We start from the raw sequence: 20,426 nt of genomic DNA, 5'->3' as shown, positions 1-20,426 counted from the left end.
TACACTTTGGCACCAGTGGAGTTGGCGGTCAGTGTTGAACTCAACATTGGACTGCCTGAGGGACTCTTGCTCTGGATTTTCCCTCGGGGTTTATTCCCAAAGCCTCCCCTATGTGTGGGTATAGCCACAAGGCAGCGAAGCTTTGAGATCTGAGTTTTCCTTCCGCTCCCGAGCCCCATCTGCCAGATCTGGTTTCAAACTGCCAGTAACCCACCTTTGCCCCTTCTTCTGTCAGTAGAAATGGTTCTGCTGGGCTTAATAGCTAAGCTGCATGTGTAGGTCAGGAGATGGACTTGATTGTTGGACTAGTTGAGACACACAACTTTGGGAGCATTTAATAGGTAGTGGGAGCTTGTCCCCATTACCTCCCCCGGCTATGACAACCTCGAGGAATCATTTAGCTCTACAGCACCTTTTACATAAGTACATCAAACAGAACTTATAGACTAACCAGCAGATGTTCCACTGAGAAACAGATGAAGGGAAGAGGAGTAAAAATAGCATTTGATCCACATTAGGAGTTTTGGAGATGAACATTTCAACATGATTCCCTGAAATATCTCTGGGGATGGGGATTCTTGTAGTGTTGAAAACCATTAATACAGATATAGATTTACCAAGTATTTACAGTATTTACATCCTAATCTGATAAGCCATGAAAGTGGAAATAACAAAATCATTATTCGTTAAAATTAAATGACAGTTTATTTATTGTATCAGGTAGTTGACTCATTACAAAAAGAGGAAAAGTGTATTTTCCAGGAAGTATAAGTGTTTTGATTTAATGTGTGGGTGACAAATTCATGACTCTATTCATTTATGTCACTGATCATAATGTGAATGGAATTTTCTGCTGGTCCCCAAAAGAACCAGTATATACTCCCATTGTGTTAAATTTGGTGCACTTTCAATGTCTCTGCTGGATTCTCAGGGGATTTCAGTTACTACATCTATTTTCCTTTTCTTCCCACATTTATGAGACAGAGTTTGATGCACTGGTTTTGTGCAAAGGCTATGTAATAGGTATTGTCATGTAGTAATTAGTACAAAATATTTGGATATGAGGAACCCTCCATCTGCCTTTCTTTCATGGAGTGTTGAATGGATTTTACTGGCAGTTAACAGGCCAATGACAAATCAAAGGGCCAGAAGGTTTGCCATAGTTTTGGCAAGTTGGTTTCTAATTGTCACATGTACCAAGGTACAGTGAAAAACTTGTTTTGCATACAGATATACAGATTAATTAACTACAAAAGTGCATGGAGATAATTCAGGTAAAACAATCCCAGAGTGCACAACAAAATGTTTCAGTACAAGGAAAGTACAGTGCAGGTAGACATAAGGTGAAAGGTCACTTCAAGGTAAATTGGGAGGCTGTCAAACTTATAATACTAAGAAAACATTCAGTAGTCTTATGACAATGGGTAGAAGCTGACCTTGAGTCTAGTTGTATGTGCTTTTGGCCTTTTGTATCTTATGCCCAATGAGAGGGTAGGAAGAGAGAATATTTGGGCTGTCTGGATCTTTGATTATGCTGGCTATTTTCTGAGATAGTGAGAAGTGTAGGCAGAATTCACGGAGGGAAGTCTGGTTTTCATGATGCGCTGAACTGTGTCCACACTCCCATGGTTCAATGTAAAAAAAAAAGTCCTGCCGACACTGTAAAATGTTGCTGTACCAAGCAAAAAAAGGCTAGAACAAGAACAAAGGTCATACTGGTCTAAATATCAAAGCTGTGAACCAAGACATTGGTTTAGTACAATACGTAGGCTAGAAACTTACAGCCCTTAAGAGTGAGGACAGAAAGTAATGCAGATTCTTAGTTTGAAGGACAGCATCTAAAGCACTCAAAAATTGATCTAGGCTTAGTTGGCTTAGTAAAGTTATGAGGGAGATGAAGTATGATGTACCCAATCTTAAATCTTAGCTATTTCTGCACACACCATAGGCCTTATTTCTCAAAAAATGCTAAAGCATTTTTATCTCGGTATTTTTCTCAACCGTGTGCTCTGAGAATGTAAAATGGAAATGAGAGACAAAAAGACCAAGAGAAATGGCACTATGGCAAACTAGGAAACTTGACAATACTCCAACAATCTTTTTGAAAAATGAGATCTAGCACATACTAACCTGTTGCTGTGCTGTGTGGCTTGCGGAGTAAAGACCACTTATTACTTAGTAGGTTTATAAACAGTCAACTATTAGCCTATTGCCACAAAAACAGGAACAGCACTGACACACAAGCCTAGATATTTACAAAGTTAGATGCTTGTTTTTCAAAATTAAAGCCTAGTTCTTCTGGATTTCTTCACAGCAAAGTCCTTGATCAGATCACTAAAATCCAGTTTCCGAACAAGCTCACTTTCAAGTGACATCAGAGTAAGATGATTCAGCCTGTCCTGTGCCATTGTGGATCCGAGCCTATTCTTCACTAACTTGAGCTTGAGGAAAGATCGCTCACCCCTTGCATTTGTGACAGGGAGAGTCAGGTTAAGCCTCAAAGCAATGCTTACATTGGGGGAAGATGACCTGCAAGTTTTTTTTTCTCTGAAGAAGCATAAAAGCTCTGTTGTGGATGAAATATCTTTGCTACTTACAAATTCCCTGAAATGGACAATCTCCTCCACAAAGTCTAACTCCAGGTCAGCTGAATATCTGCTTTGGAGATCAGATGCTCTCTTGCACAGATCTTGTGCAGTGAGAGAAGAGATATTGTTTAGGATGCCAAATGTGTTTTTAAGGTCATTATACGATGCAAATCTGCAAACAATTTCTGCAAGTAATCTATCTGTCATGACCAAAAAAAACAGTAGCGGAGAATTTTTCCCTGGCTGACAAACCAAAATCAAGTGTTGTGGATTCACCCAGAAAGGCTTTACATTTTCTTTGTCATTGGGTGTCTTCTTTGTACACTTGTGAGACTGTTGGAGACATAGTTTTAGCTTGGGTCTCAAAGGTATCAAATTGATCATGCAGGCTTGCTATGTATCCCCTTTGTGATCTCACCAAATCCACAGCATTACACAGGTCTAGATTTACAGTTTGCAATGCAACACTTGCACTTTCAAAGCGCTGAAGAATGCAATGCCACAATTTGCTCAGAAAAGCTATCTCAAGCTTGTCCATTTTTTTGTAGAGTGACCTTGCTTCATTTTTAGTTGCCACATTCTGATTAATGTCATCTGCAATGCTCTTTAACAAATCTTGAATAGTGGCATAACTTCCACACAATGCTTGTGTGGCTTCTAGATGTGCAGCTCATCTAGTTTTAGAGAGAGACTTCAGAGTTTCAATGTGCTTGTTCGCATTAGGCTGAAGTCCTGCAGTCCTGCAGTCACCACCTTCCACCTAGAAGTTGACTTGGAGCAGAAGTTGAACACGTTCTGCATGAAGCTGAAAAAAATCAGCTGTTTCAACACAACAGTTGACACTGTTGATTCCAGCCAGATTCAACGTGTGTGCTGCACATGGAACCCATTCAGCAAGTGGTATGCACCGGCCATATTTGCAGCATTATCATAGCACTGCCCCCTGCGGTTGCTTATGTCAATATTCATCTCTCCTAAAACTTAAACTTTGAGCACAGACTCACATAAAGCCTCCCCATGTGGCTCTCAATGGGTAGAAATCGTAAGAATCGCTCCTGAATGTTTCCATCAGTTGACACATAACGTAAAATGAATGTGAGTTGATCTACGTGTGCAACATCTGTGCTTGAATCAATGCTAATAGAAAAATATTTGGCCATTTTGATTTCACGATCTCTGACAGAACTCGATTGCTCATGAGCTCAATAAACTCCTCACTGTTGCAGGACGCAGGCGCGGAGGCAGAGTCGTGAGGCGTTAGCACTGCCGCGAACGGGGAACCGGTAGCCAGGAGAGTCTTTACACGGAGACAAGGTTTACATAGGTTATCCAGGAAATGATGTGGAGCTTAGAACTGACAGTCCCAAGAAATCAGGAAATGAGGTTTACTGATACTAGAGTCGACCAACAAACTGGCAGAGCATGGCTGTGCGGCCCAAGTTTTATCCTATGTTCGCTAATGGGAACCATGTGTGCTGTAATTAGTGGAACTGGGAATGATTGGAAATCAGGTGAAGGGATTAAGGCCCAATTAAGGAGGTAATAGCAAGATGGGGAATTGCCAGATGGGACCATGACACTCACATGTTTTAGCTGAAAGATATGAAGGGGTGCCTGATCCTGCATTTCCAGATTTCTGTATGTGTGCCTTCAAAAATGGGTCAAACCCACTTATTACCACTAGAATGCCCATGTAGTTGCCATTATCAGGCCTGCGAAATATGTCACTGGAGCCTCGGACAGTCAGTCCCCTCACGACCAAAAACTCCACAATCGCCACCACTCTTCTCAATATGTCGGTCCAGTAGACACACTCTGACTCGATCTGTTTTTGCAGTTCTGTGTCTATTCTTCCGCTGTCAGACACTAGTGTATTGTAGGTACTAACGCTGGTGCTAGCACTAGCTGTTGAACAAGTCTCCATTTGTCCACTGGTCTCAGACTGTGACAGGAGCGATGGTACTGCTGCATCATCGAGAACAGGTTTTAAAAATTCTGTCAATTTCAATGTCTTTTTTAATGCTTCTTTCTCACGGTCCTCTTTTTCTTGTTTCTTTTTTCTTTTCTGTGCTCCACTCTCGTTTTTTTTTTGTCCGCCATGATGATAGCTACCTATTTTGGGCCCCTCTGCAGCTCGGGCCCCTGGGCTGCACCCCAGCCTAGCCCTGCCTAAAGTCCAGCCCTGGTGACAACAGAGTGGTAGAACATGTGAAGGAGAGGCCTGCATTCTCCAAAGCACTCCTCAGGAATTAGAGGCAACACTGAACTTTCTTGTACACAGCCTCTGTGTTGATGCTCCACTCAAGTCTGTCATCCAGATACACTCCCAGGTACTTGTAGGTCGTCACCAGTCTTCCTAAAGTCCATCACTATCACCTTTGTCTTACTGATGTTGAGCTGCAGATGATTCAGCTTGCACCATTTGACAAAGTCCACCACTAGGGCCCTGTATTCATCCTCCTCTCCTCCCTTTATACATCCTACTATTGCTGAGCCATCAGAGAATTTTCTGCAGATGACATGACTCAGTGTTATAATCCAAGGTATACAGGGTAAACAGGAAGGGAGCTAATATAGTCCCCTGTGGAGTCCCAGTGCTGCTGACAATCATGTCTGACACGCAGATCTGAAGACATATGTGCTATGGTCTGCAGTCAGGTAGTCCGTTATCCAGGATACAATGGAAGTACTAGTCTACATTGATTGGAGCTTTCCCCCCAGCAATGAGGACTGTATGGTATTGAAGGTACTTGAGAAATCAAAGAACATGATCCTCACAGTGCTGCCCTGGGGGTACTTAATGATGGAAGCTGCTTTCTTGTGGCAGTGCTCCTCATAGAAATGCTCAATGATGGGTAGGTCTTTGCCTGTGATGGACTGGGGTGTATCCACCACCTTTTGTACACTTTTCAGTTCTTTGGAATTGCACAAGCAGTCAGGATTTGCTCTACTGTGCATACAGTATATAGAAGTTTGTCAAAGTTTTAGATAATGTGCTAAATTTACTCAAACTTCTAAGAAAGTAGAGGCATTGTTGCATCTTCTTTGTTATAGCACTTGCATGCCGGATCCAGGACAGATCCTCTGATATTGTAAAGCCAAGAAATTTGAAGTTACTGCCCCTCTCCACCTCCGATAGGCTAATGAGGACTGGCTCATGGACCTCCAGCTCCTTCCTCCTGTGGTTGTCATGAGACCATGTCATTATGCTCTCCAAGTCCTTCCTGTACTCAGACTCATCATTAGTTCAGATAGAGCTCACGGCGGTGGAGTCATCTGCAAACTTGCCAGGCAGTCATGTGTGTTCTGAGAGTAGGGTAGGGGGCTGAGGAGGCAGACTTATGAAGAACTAGTGTTGGGAATAGTCATGGTGGAGGTGTTGCTGCCTGTCATTAGTAATTACGGTCTGTTGGTCAAGAAGTCAAAGATTTAGTTTCAAAGGGACGTGTTGAATCCCAGTTTTATTAGCGACAGTTTCATAAAAAGTGTATTTGTCCAATATTTATATGAGGTTGTGTTATTTTTTTACTTTAATTCAGTAGTTAGGGATTTTGCTTTTAAGATTCACGTCTTTATTTCAAACCATAGGACAAGATAACAATGGTATGGTGCAGTCGTCAACATAATGAAGAGGTGTTGAATCACAACTGAGCATCCTCCAGAGAGGGTAAGGGTAACTGAAATAAATGTTTTTACAAAGATATGTTATTTGCCCTATCCTACACCTAAGAGTTGACTGAAACTGAATGCCCAAGAACAATGGAAAGAAAATTTTAAAAATCTTAAACTTAATTAAACGATATGCTACTGTTAAAAATGTTCTACAATTTAGTCAATATAAGGCTGAAAATACATGCTTAAAACTTAGATGTTTAATTCAAAAAAATGTGATTAATGAAACCAGAATTGCATGCTATTTTTGTGTTTTCATCTTGTGCTGCAGCCACACGAGTTACTGTTTAGTGGTTTTGCCAGTGAGCATTAGACTTGAGTTGAGTTGTACTTAGAATCAGTGACCTGTGGTGCATTTCATCCTTTGCTGACAACTCTTGCTCTGTTGGCTTGTTCTCTGTACCCTGCCGTCATGTGTTGCCCTACCACCAACAAGCTACACAGAAGGAAACGGAAAGAGAAGGGAAATTCAGCGGTTAAATGAAATACCATGTCAGATTATAATATTAACAAAATGCAGTTTTCTCTGAAGATGCACAGGCATAATCTGTGTAACATAATGACAAAATTGTGTTTGATTCAGTATTAGAGGAACTGGCCCCTTGAATTTTTGTGTGCAGTTTGATCGCAAATAAACGAGATGCAGAAACAGGAATACCATGTTATCTCCTCCTGCTACCCACCCCCACCCCCCCCAAGTTCATGATGCAGTGCTAGTAATTCAGATACAGCTCGTAAAAATGATTATACCTCTTGAAAGGTGACTTTTTCTGTGATTGTGCTGTGTTCTGTAGTTTATTGATGTAGAAATTATTTGCTGCTACCACAATAAGCAAATAATCCCTTTTCAGCGTTGTTGATTGAGGGTTTGTATTTTCCAGGGTATCATGCTGATTTTCTTATTCCTGAAATAATGTAGTGGGACCATTTGCATCCAGCCAAAGTTCAGGTCTTATATACAAAGATTAAAAGCTGAATGACAGTTCATCTTGGTGTAAAGCACAAAACTAAAAAAAATTCCAGCTTCAGTTCCTTTTAAAGACACAAGTTTCCAATAAACCAGAATGCACTATCACCTGCCACCACTGAATGTGTGTAAAATTCAGTCGTGGTCGTTGGGTAAACCGAACACTGGTCTAAGCAAGTTAAAATGGGGCATTTGAATGAGACATTTCGGCAACTGAAAATTCTGACAGCAAGTCTGAGGCAGAGAATCTGACAGCATTGATCATTATCCAGCTGTTCCTCTCGTGCCTGAGCTTGTGTACTATCACAATGTTGCCTCGTTAACCATAGCATCAACCCTGTTATGACTGTCCTATGATTTATAAGTGGAAAAAAGTAATGTACTTCTGTGAGTGGAGCACTCTATAGTTCACCTAATAACAATACGACATACAGTGGGACGTTAACTGTGATTAATGGAAGGGAGGATTAATGAGGCACTGGGTTTAATCTTGGATCAATTAATTCTGTGCATTAATAAGGAACAAATGGACTGTGTGCAGTGGAGTTATGAAAGTCAACCAGCTGCCTGGAACCAGCCCATTCCTTGTTAATGTCAGTGGAACTGGTTTGTTTAAGAAACTGATTGTGGGCCATGTTTTATGTATTCAACCAGTTGTTGCAAGCACCTGCTAAAGCTTGCCTCCACTTTGTATAATCAAACAAGATGTAAATGCCTGGCCAGAAGAGACCTATCAATATTTGTTTACCTAAATTTGGGTTGGGATTAATGACTCTGAATAAATATTTACCTAGCTTGGCATTGGAATTGCTTTCTCCTTTGTTCATGATGTTGAACTTAAATAATCTATTCTATTGCCAATAAAATTCAGCTAAATATAAAACTTAGAATTGTAAGCAAAACCTACCAAGTTGATGGGGAAAAGACCAGTGGCAGTTTCAGTGCAGTCTGAAAAGTAAATGCTATATCCACAAAATCAACTCTTCTCATTGTGAACCTGCAGAATGCAAACACACTGGAGCAAATCTGATTTCCTGCTCAGGCAGTGATGATCTCTGCCTGATGATATAGACTCATAGACACTATAGCACAAAAATAGGCTCTTCAGCCCACCTAGTCCATGCTGAACTATTAATCTGCCTATTGACCCACTCTTGTAACATAGCCCTTCTTCCCCCCGACCCCCCAAATCTGTGTACCTATCCACGTTTTTCTTACATGTTGAAATCGAATCCCAATCCACCATGTGCTGGCAGCTCATTCCATGCTCTCACCACCCTCTGAGTAAAGTTGTTTCCCCTCATGTTCCCCTTAAACAGTTCACCTTTCACCCTTAACCCCTGATCTCTGGTTCTAGTCTCACCCAACCTAAGTGGAAAAAGTCTGCTTCCATTTACCTTGACTATACCCCTCATAGTTTTGTATGCCTCTATCAATTCTCCCTTCCTTCTCCTATGTTTTAGAGAAGAAACTCCTGGCTTATTCAACCTTTCCCTATAACTCATGTCCTCAAGTCATGGCAATACCGTTCTAACTTTAGATCTATACACTCTTTCAATCTTATTGACTGCTTTCCTCCAGAACTGCACACAATAGTCCAAATTAGGCCTCACCAATGTCAACGTAATATCCCAACTCCAGTACTCTGTACTTTGATTTATGAAGGGCAATGTGCCAAAATCTCTCTTTATCACTTGTGACTCCACTTGCAAGGAATTATGGATCTGTATTCCCAGATCTACCATGCTCCTTAGTGCACTACTGTTCATTGTGTAAGTCCTACCCTGGTTTGTACTCCAAAGTGTAACACCTCATGCTTGTCTGCGTTAAATTCCATCTGCCATTTCTCAGCATATTTTTCCAGCTAGTCCAGATCACGCAGAAAGCTTTGATAGTCTTTCTCGCTGTCTACTATGCCCTCAATCTTGGTGTCATCTGCAAATTTGCTGATCTAGTTTACCACATTATCATCCAGATTGTTTACTACCTCATCCTGAATGCCAAGTGACTGAGCCTCCTCGACCAGCCTCCCATGCAGCACCGTGTCAAAGGCCTTGTTAAAGTCCATATAGACAACATCCACTGCTTTGCCTTCTTCAACTTTCCTGGAAGCTACCTTAAAAATCAGTGAGATTGGTTAGGCATGACCTACCATGCTCAAAACCATGTTGATTATTCCTACTCAGTCCCTGTCTGTCCAAATACTTGTATATCCAGTCCTTTAGAATACCTTCCAATAAGTCAGGTATTCCCAACCTTTTTTGCACTGCGGACTGGTTTAATATTGACAATATTCTTGTGGACCAGCCCAGCCAACCAGGGGAGCGGGGGTGTGGTGTTCAAGTTCAACAGTGCGTGACAGGGAATGAGGAAAGGTGCACCACTGCAATAAGTGATATCAGGCACATTGGCCTATAATTTCCAATACTATTTTTAGAACCTTTCTTAAATAACAGAACATTAGTTATCCTTTAATCAGAATCAGGTTTAATATCACCTTGAAATCTGTTGTTTTGTAGCAGCAGCACATTGCCATACATAGTATAAAAAGTATGTTACAATAAGTATATTAAAAAACAATAAGTAGTGCAAAAAGGGGAGGGAAAAATTACTGAGGAAGTGTTTATGGGTTCACTGTTCATTCAGAAAATTGATGGCGGAGGAGACAAAGCTGTTCCTGAAAAGTTGCACGTGTGTGTTCAGCTCCTGTATCACCTCCTTGATGACAGTAATGACAAGAGGGCATGTCCTGGGTGATGAGGGTCCTTAATGATGAATGCTACCTTTTTGAGGTATCACCTTTTGAAGGTGTCATGGATGACAGGGAGGCTGGTGCCCATGATGGAGCTGGCTGTGTTTACAATTTTCTGCAGCTTTTTCCAATCCTGTGCCGTCGTCCCTCCATACTAGACAGTAATATAAACAGTTAGGATGCTCACCATCTATAGAAGATTGCCTGTGCATTTGGTGATATACCAATTCTCCTCAAACTCCAAAAGAAATGTAGCCACTGTCATGCCTTTCTTCTTAGTAATTGCATCATTACGTTGGGTCCAGGACAGATCCTCTGAGATATTGACACCCAGGAACTTGAAACTGTTCACACTGTCCACTGCTGATTCCTTGATGAGGACTGGTGTGTGTTCCTTGACTTCCCATTCCTGAAGTCCACAGTCAATTCCTTGGTCTTACTGACATTGAGTGCAAGGTTGTTGCTGTAAGACCACTCAGCCAGTTGATCTATCTCGCTTGTCTGCCTCCTTGTTACTATCGAAATTCTGACAGTAGTTGTGTTATCAATAAACTTATAGATGGTGTTTGAGCTGTGCTTAGCCACATAGTTGTGGCCGTATATAGAGAGTAGTGCAGTGGCCTAAGTATACATCCCTGAGGTGTGCCAATGTTGATTGTCAGTGAGGAGGAGATGTTATTTCTGATCCACACAGACTTTAGTCTACTGGTGATGAAGTTAAAGATCCAATTGCAAAGGGAGGCACAGAGGCCAAGGTTTTGAAGCTTTTCGATTAAAACTGAGGGTTTGATTGTGTTAAATGCTGAGCTATAGTCAATAAACAGCAGCCTGACATAAATGTTACTCTTATCCAAATGATCCAACGCCAAGTGGAGAGCCAGTGAGATTGCATCTGCTGTAGACCTAATATGGTGATAGGCAAATTGCAGTGGGTCCAGATCCTTGCTTAGGCAGGAGTTGAGTCTAGCCATAACCAACCTCTCAAAGCACTTGATCACAGTAAATGTGAGTGCCACTGGGCAGTAGTCATTGAGGCAGCTCACCCTGTTCTTCTTGGGCACTTGTTTGATTGTCACCCTTTTAAAGCAGGTAGACACCTCTGATTGCAGCAGAGAGTGACTGAAGATGTCCATGAACACTCACATCAGTTGGATAGCTCAGGTTCAGGTTTTCAGTGCCTAACAGGCACATCATCAGGTTCTGATGCCTTGCGAGGGCTCATCTAACCCATTGCTAGGGATGTTTTAAATATCTCCTCTAGTGCCCCCACAATTTCTTCACCAACTTCCCACAAGCTCCAACAAAACACTTTGTCAGGCCCTGGGGATTTATTTACCCTAATTTGCTTCAACAACAAACACCTGTTACTCTGTAATCTGTATAGGGTCCATGACCTCACTGCTGTCTTGCCTCACCTGCTGAGACGCTGTATGCATCTCCCGAGTAAATACAGATGGAAAAAAATCCATTGAAGATCTCCCCTATCTCTGTCAGCTCCATGCATACATGACCACTCTGATCTTCAAGAGGACTAATTTTGTTCCCTGCAATCCTGTTGCTCTTAATATACCTGCAGAAGCCCTTGGGTTTCTTCTTCACCTTGTCTGTTAGAGCTGACTCGTGCCTTCCTTTACCCCTCTTGATTTTCTTCTTAAGTGTTCTCTTGCATTTCCTATACTCCTCAAGTATCTCATTTGTTCATTCCTGCCTATACCTGTTACACACTTCCTTCTTATTCTTCTTAACAAGAGCCTCAAGATCTCTTGAAGATCAAGGTTCCCAAAAACCAGTTGGCCTTGCCCTTTTTTTCTGACAGGAACATACAAACCCTGTAGTCTCAAAATTTCCCTTTTGAAGACCTCTCACTTTCCAAATTTACCTTTGCCAGAAAACAACCTGTTCCAATCCACACTTGCCACGTTCTTTTTGATACCATCAAAATTGGCCTTTCCCCAGTTTAGATTCTTAAGCCAAAATCCAGACCTATCCTTCTTAATAATTATCTTGAAACTAATGGCATGATGATCATTAAATGTAAAGTGTTCCCTATAGAAGCTCCTATCTTCTGACCTATTTCATTCCCTAATGGAATATCTAGTAGTTTACCCCCTCTAGTTGGGACCTCTATTAAGGAAACTTTCCTGAACACATTTGACAAAAATTCTATCCCATCCAGTTCTTTTACAGAATAGGAGTCTTAATCAATTTGTGGAAAGTTAAAATCACCTACTATCACAACCTTATGTTTCATTCAACAGTCTGCAATCTCTCTGCAAGTGTGCTCTTTTAAATCCCACTGACTACTGGGTGGTCGCTAACATAATCCCATTAATGTGGTCATCCCTTTCTTGTTCCTCAGTTCCACCCATATAGGCTCAATAGACAAGCTCTCCAATCCGTCCTCCTTGAGCACTGCCGTGACATTTTACCTGACTAGTACTGCCACCATTCCCCCTTTAATCCCTGCCTCTCTATCATGTCTAACACAACAGAAACCCAAAATAGTGAACTGCCAGTCCTGCCCCGCCCCCAGTAGCCAAGTCTCACTAAAGGCTACAATGTCCTAATTCCATGCCCTAAGCTCATCCACCTTTCCAACAATACTCCTTGCATTGAAATACACACAACTCAGAACATGAGTCTCACCATGTTCAATCTTTCGATTCTTAACTTTGTGCTGGCACGTTGCCAAGAGGTTAAGGCGTCGGTCTAGTGATCTGAAAGTCGCTAGTTCGAGCCTCAGCTGGGGCAGCATGTTGTGTCCTTTAGCAAGGCACTTAACCATATTGCTGTGCAACGACACCGACGAAGCTGTATTGGCCCTAGTGCCCTTCCCTTGGACGACATCGGTGGCGTGGAGAGGGGAGACTTGCAACATGGGCAACTGCCGGTCGTCCATACAAACTTGCCCAGGTCTGCGCCCTGGAAACCTTCCAAGGTGCAAATCCATGGTCTCATGAGACTAACAGATGCCTATATATATATGTATATATAAAGGCTAAACACAACCCCTCCACTATCTGCTCTGGTGCTCTGGTTCCCATCCCCCTGCAACATTAATTTTACCCCACTCCCCCCAACATGCAGGACTAGTGAATCTTCTGACAAGAGTATTAGCACCCCTTCAGTTCATGTGCAAACTGTCCTGTTTGTACAGGTCCCACCTTCCCTGGAAGAGAGCCTAATGATCCAAAAATCTGAAGCCCTGTCTACCACACTATCTTCTTAGCCACATGTTAAACTGCATCATCTTCCCATTCCTGGCCTTACTGGTACGTGGCATGGGTAGCAATCCTAATATCACAACACCTGGAGGTCCTCTCCTTTAACTTAGCACCTAACTCCCTGAACTCACTTTGCAGGACCTCGTCATCCCTCCTACCCATGTCATTGATACCAACGTGGACCCTGACCTCTGGCTGATTATCCTTTCACTTAAGAATGCTGTGGACTTGTGGACTATGATGTCCCTGACCCTGGCACCTGGAAGCAAAATACCAACTGGGACTCTCACTCTTGTCCATAGAACCTCCTGTCTGTTCTAACCATCAAATTCCTTATCACTACAGCTCAACACTCCTCCCCCCTTCCCTTCTGAGCCATAGAAACAGACTTAGTGCCAATGACCTGATCGCTCTGGCTTTCCCCTGCTAGGGTATACCCTCAACTCTATTCAAAGCAGCACTCCTGTTATTGAGGGGAACAGCCACAGGGGTACTCTGCATAGGCTGCCTATCCCCTTTGTTCTTTCTGAAAATTACTCAATTACCTGTACCCTGCATTTTAAGTGTAACTATCTCCCTGAATGTCCTGTTGATCAACCCCTCAGCCCCCTAAATGATCAGGAGTTCATCCATCTCCAGCTCCAAATCCCTAACATGATCTGTAAGAAGCTAAAGCTGGATGCACTTCATGCAGATGGAGTCGTCAGGGACACTAGAGCTGTCTCTGCATTCCCACATTCCCCAAGAGGAGCATTCCACTATCCTGCCTGGTATCCCTACAGCTCTAACTGTGCAAAATGAAAGAAAGGAAGTAAGAAAAATGTAATAAAAAAAACTACGTGCAGCCTCCGTCTTTCCTCACTGAAGCCTCTATGAGCCAAAGCCCGAACTCCCCACTCTAATACTGGCCCACTCCAACAATGGCTGCTCTGCTCAAAGCGAACTTCTTTTTAGTGGACCTTGCTAAGTACCTAACTGGGCACACTCCAACAACTCCTCGTGATGTGTGATGACTAGAATGTCCTGACCATCTCTACTTGTTCCTTTTGAAACCTCTGTCGTGCTCTGCACCCTCCAACATCTCCCGGTGATGTGTGGTGTACATTAGTCAGACCTGATCAATGTCAATCCCTTAACCAACATTAGTAAAAGTTGGACGCCCAGGCTCTCGTCGGTCTCTTATCTGTTTATATACACATGTGGTACTCAAATTGAACTTGAGGAATTTCAGGTTGGGCACTAAGGTTAACACTGCCAACATCAGTTGGGTGGCATTGTTCAACAAAACCATTTGAAAAACAGTTTTATTGCAGCACTCTGGAGCCCTTATGACAACAAGGGCATTAAATTACAGAGTGGTTTATATTTTGAACAATGTAAAATCACAGCAGCTACTTTATACTGCTGTACTTTACAGAGTCAGTGCCACCTGCTGGATTTGTAGTCATAACACACCTTGTGTAACACAAAATGCTAGGGGATCTCAGCAGGTCAGGCAGCCTCTGAGGAGGGAAGTAAACAGTCAACAGCTGGACTGGATGAAGGTCTGCGGTCTGAAACTTTGACTGTGCACTTCCAGCATTTTGTGTATGTCGCTTAAGGTTTCCAGCATTTGCAAAATCTCTTGTGTCTCCATAGCACACCTTGAAGTAGGGGATTGTCCCTAGTTGCCTTGTTGATTGCTCAAAGTTCTGTAGTGAGTTTAAAGGATAATTAGTAAACAAAGATTAACAAGTTGAATCTGCATATCTGATGTAATTCAAATTAAAGTTTAGTGTCATGCGCAAGTGCTGGAAGAACTCAGAAGGTCAGGCAGCATCTATGGAAAAGAATAAACAGTTGACATTTCGGGCCAGGATCCTTCCTCAGGACTGGGAAGGAAGGGTGAAGATGCCCTAATAAAAAGGTGGCGGGAGGGGGAAAATGCTAGCTGGAAGGTGATAGGTGAAGCCAGGTGGGTGGGAAAGGTCAAGAGCTGGAGAAGAAAGAATCTGATAGGAGAGGAGAGTGGGCCATAGAAGAAAAGGAAGGAAGAGGGGACCCAGGGGAAACTATGGTAATTGTACTATTTTAGTATCCTGCAACTGGTGTTACACATTCTGGCATAAAGCACTGGCTCTGCATTTAAGAGACAAATTATATTACTTTCACCTGATTGCATGTTTAATGCATTATGTGTAATTGCTAAAGATTTATGTGTAACATATCTCAAAGAACTGAATGAGTTCCAACCACCAAATAATGAAGTCTCCACTCTTAAGGGCAGCAGGTCACTGGGGAAACCATTTTAATAAAAATAAAATAACAGCACCATAAAAAAATCATCATTTAGATTAAGGGTGTCTATTTGCATAGATTTTCAGTGAGTTGCATAGTAGGCTATCAGAAACATTCTACAACAAGAAAATAACTAGTTAATTTAGTTCACTGGATAGTTCAGCTTGGATAACAGTTTTCCTCAATGTAGAAGAAAGAAATCTGAAAGAGGATGAAAGAAATAAAGAATAATTCCACAAAATATCATCATGATAGTGTAAAAAAATCCCAAGTAAAGTTCAGCAGTGTTAATGTACTTTCAGCAGCATAACAGCTGGAGAATTGTAGCAACTGGGAACAAAGAAATGGTGAACAATCTTAGTAAGTATTTTGGATCTGTTTTCACTGCGGAGGACACCAGAAGTATGCCAGAAGTTTGAGAGTATCAGGAAATAGAAGTGAGTGTAATTGCTCTTTCTAAGGGGAAAGTGCTTGGGAAACTGAATGGCATGAAGATACCTGTAGATAAGTCACCAGGATCAGATGAACTACCCCCCAGGGTTCTGAAAGAGGGAGCTGAAGAAATTGTTGAGGCATTAGTAGTGATCTTTCAATGATCCTGGTGCACTAGAAAATTGTAAATTTCACTCCACTCTTTAAGAAGGGAGGGGGGCAAAAGACAAGAAATGATAGACCAATTAGCCTGATTCCAGTGGTTGGGAAGATTTTGGAGTCCATTATTAAAGATGAGGTTTCAGGGTACTTGGAGGCACATGATAAAATAGGCTGAATTCAGCATGGTTTCCTTAAGGGAAAATCTTGCCTAACAAATCTATTAGAATTCTTTGAGGAAATAGCAGAGAGGATAGACAAAGGAGAACCACTTAACGTTGTGTACTTGGATTTTCAGAAGGCTTTTGACCCGGCGCCGCACATGAGCCCGCTAAACAAGATATTACAGGAAAGATTCTAACATGGATGGAAGGTGGGCTTACTAATAGGAGGCAAGGAGTGGGAATAAAGGAGGCCTTTTCTGATTGACTGCTAGTTGTGTTCCAAGGAATCGGTGTCGGGAACAACACTATGTCAATAATCTGGATGATGGAATTGTTGGCTTTGTGGCTTAGTTTGTGGATCATACAAAGGTAGGTGGAGGAGTAGGTTGTGCTGAGGAAGCAGGTAGGCTACAGAAGGACCTGGACAGATTAGGAGAATGGTCAAGGAAGTGGCCGATGGAATACAGTCTAATGAAGTGTACGGTCATGCACTTTGATAGACGCGGACTATTTTCTAAACGAGAAGCAAATTCAGAAATCAGAAGTGGAAAAGGATTTGGGAATCCTCATGCTAGGTTCCCTAAAGGTTAACTTGCAGGTTGAGTCAGTATTAAGGAAGGCAAATGCAATGTCAGCATTCATTTCATGAAGACTGGAATCTAAAAGCAAGGATGTAATGCTGAGGTATTTTTTGGCAGATCACACTTGGAGTATGGTGAGCAGTTTTGGGCTCCTTATCTAAGAAAGGATGTGCTAGCATTGGAGAGGGAAGGAAGCGGTCCACAAGAATGATCCAAGAATGAAAGAGTTAATGCATGAGGAGCATTTGATGGCTCTGTGCCTGTAGTAGCTGAAGCTTAGATGAATGGGGAAAGGTGTGATTCTCATTGAAACCTATTGAATATTGAAAAGCCCAGATAGAATGGATGTGGAAAAGTCTAGGACCAGAAGGCACAGCCTCAGAATAGAGGGGTGTCCGTTTAGAACAGAGATGAGGAGGAATTTCTTTAGCCAGAGAGTGATGAATCAGTGAAATTAATTGCCACAGATGGCACATATTTAAAGCAGGTGTTGATAGATTCTCGATTGGTAAGTACATCAGAGGTTGTTGGGGGGAAGGTAGGAGAATGAGGTTGAGATGGATAATAAATCAGCCATGATGGAATGGTGGAGCAGACACGATGGACCGAATTCTGCTTCTCTGTCTTGTGGTAACATAATGTTGTGAGCCAAAGAGAGCATAAAGGAAATATTGCAGAGTTACTCTCTATTTTGTGCTCATTCTTTATTTGATAAATATAGACAAATTGATGTATTATTTGACAAGTCATTGGTAAACGTTGAGATGTGTGGCTGGCACCCTTGTCTGCATTTTAGCATTAGTGTTAGTTTTAACTTTGCCAAGCTCTAGAAGAATAAATACTGAAAGATTAGGATGTTTGGGGTTCTAATTAATAGAGAATCGTTTTATGTTACCTCACTTGTTTTAAATTATGCCATCCGTAGGTCATTGACTAAACAAAGAGAAATATGACTCGCATATAAAATGTTACACTGGGGAGTGTTTCCCTTTGAAATGGATCCTAAAGGGTGTAAAATATCACATACAGAGCAGGAGAGTCTCCCAATGCCTCAACCAGAACCTGTCCTTCAACCAATACGGAAAATCAGTAATCTGATTGTTTATTACATTGCTGTTTGGAACATGAATTAATTTTATGTAAACATGAAAAATCTGACTTGCAGACACCAAAAATGTATGGAAAGAATATTTATTCAGAGATAATAAATGGAAACAAATGAGCTGTTAACCTTTGAATATAACTAGGTCCTCTGGAAAGGGCTGATTTGCTTTGCAGGGCCTGACATGTATCAGTTATTCCATGCTCTATGTCTTATGTAAACCTTTTCAGTTGAAGAGGTCTGTTTTATTTATGATGAAGTACAGCTCCATTCAAAAAGAATTCAACTCAGTACTTCTTGGTAGTTTAACAGTCAATTAATGATCAAGGTATATTTACTATCATTCTATCTTATAGGAAAGGGTAACTTAGTTTTACTCGGGGGGGGGCAGCAGGACAGAGGGTTTTGTGTATCAGCTGTGTAAGTGCCACAGATGTAGGACCATTCATTCATGACATTTGCTTGTTCAAATATACCATAATTCACGCACTTGGTGGGTGAGTGTTGACGCTCTGATATTAACCAGCAGATTTTGTGTGTGTATGTTTGCAGGGGGTGGGGGGGGGGTGGTGCAGGGCAGATGTCAGATAGACAGGCAGGCCATGGAATGGCGGGTATCCCAGTTCTGTCACTGCTATGTTAAATCTGTGTTAATGAACTTAGGGCCTGAGGTTTTGTACAGGACTGTAGTCACCCAAATGTGGCTCTGACCTTTCCAATGGAAGCAGCTGCAAAATATTACTTCTGCAGACTGTTAAGACTTTGCTTTAATTCTTCGCTCTGTCTCACATGTGTTTACCTTAAAAGATTTGAAATTCTCTGTATTGGATACAATGGATAGGTATCCTTTGTGGTTTGAAATCTCATTGGGTTCATTGGAGAACAGACATGTTAATCTGGGCAGCATGTCATCCGGAGTTTCTGAATGCACCAGGAAAACTGCTCAAGTGCGTCAGTTTAATTTGTGTTGATCAAACAGTAATTAATTATGCCTGAAAGACCCAACAAATTTTAGTCAGTCTGGCATGGTCTGTTCTGTTAAACATACAGTGTGGTCAAGTTCAGTTCAGCAAACTACAGTAAATATTTTCAATTCATACTGTGTACAATAATTGAATTATTTGAGTTCTTCAACTATTGCATTTGGAATTGTCTAGAACTGAGTATTCTGAAAATTGCTCTTTGGAGTCTTATTCCACTCCAAGAATAAGTTATATTTCAATTGCTTAGCAGCTAGTAGGAGTGAAATTTTAAAAAGATAAGTTATTTTTGATGTGCATATTTTGTTGGAGGAATAGAAAACCCATTCGGGATCTATTTCAGTTAATAGAACATAAATCCCAACATAAAAGTGAAATTTAAATTGAGAGATTGTGCTTATAATTTTTAAAACTGCAGTTCAGGAAGGCAAGAAACATTTTTATTTACAAGCATAATCATTGGAGGAAATGTTTTTTTCTGAAAAATATCACATACTGTTATAAACCTGAAGTTGTAGTTTCAAACTGCATTTTAAACATTTAAGCACATGGTTTAGGTTTATATGTCAATGTACCAGAGGGAGAGTGTAGAACTGACTAAATGACCATATTTAAGATTAGGCATTTGGCCCTCTCAGCTGGATACAGTGACACCATGCAGTGAACAACATTCTAGTTCTTCTAATGTTTTAGCCATTACCTAATCTCTTCTCAAGTTTCCTTTGTCCATCCAAGTCCATACAACTTCTCAGACTTGGTGTAAATTGACTGACCCAAATAACAATGACCTCACTTTAAATTCCTACAATCAAATGAAAATAGTTCCTTCCATTTTGTTGTCACCAAAGAAAAAGATAGCTGTGATTATTAATTCTTGTGCTGTTTGTGTGACCTAATAGTAAACAAGTTGGCTGTTGCAATTTGCTACATTGCCAAAACAACTTACCAAAATAATTAATTGTTTATAATTCATTTTGAGACATCTTGTGTTTGTGAAAGGTAATAAATATTATTTGTAGAGCCATGTGCCATTCACTGTGTGTAACTTATAAAATAATGGACTTAAAGGTATTAATAGCAGCCTGTGCCATGAAGTCATTACCCTGGTTAGCCCCGTGACTGCAAGACTCCCATCACACCATCACCATCACTGTGGTGGCCCTTGCTCAAGGCAAAGGTCCAGTAATTGGGATTAAGTCATGGGTAGCAGGAACTAAACTGCCAATCTCATGTAGTCAGGACGTCTCAGTTCAGAGGCATTTAAAAACTGTGATGACAGAGGATAAAGAAAAAGCATTTTACAAAATAGTGCGTATATTTAAAAATGAGTGAAACTTCAAGTTAAAAAATAAGTTTATCTTTAAAATGTATTCAGAATTTGAGTGAAACATAAACTACATCGTAAAAATCTTACCTAAACCTTTAAAAGTCATTGGCCAGACATTTTCAATTTATCAAATGCTCCTCGACTTGGTTGGTGAAGTGAGGGGCAGAGCAAGTGGTCAGATGTGTACTCATCCAACCTGTT

General features: G+C 41.3%; 1 protein-coding gene across 2 annotated transcripts in view; it reads left to right on the top strand.

Annotated features, from left to right (window-relative positions):
- The window catches only part of myocd (myocardin), a 712,380-nt gene that overhangs the window by 324,193 nt on the left and 367,761 nt on the right, over positions 1-20,426 (top strand). For both annotated transcript variants that reach the window (XM_072242485.1, XM_072242488.1), the window contains one exon: positions 6,177-6,255. The gene's annotated coding sequence lies outside the window, so the exon portion shown is untranslated. The remainder of the gene's footprint in view (positions 1-6,176; positions 6,256-20,426) is intronic.

This window comes from Mobula birostris, chromosome 24 (assembly GCF_030028105.1).
Source record: "Mobula birostris isolate sMobBir1 chromosome 24, sMobBir1.hap1, whole genome shotgun sequence".
NCBI classification, from domain to species: domain Eukaryota; kingdom Metazoa; phylum Chordata; class Chondrichthyes; order Myliobatiformes; family Myliobatidae; genus Mobula; species Mobula birostris.
This window is presented reverse-complemented; position numbering and strand designations above follow the sequence as displayed.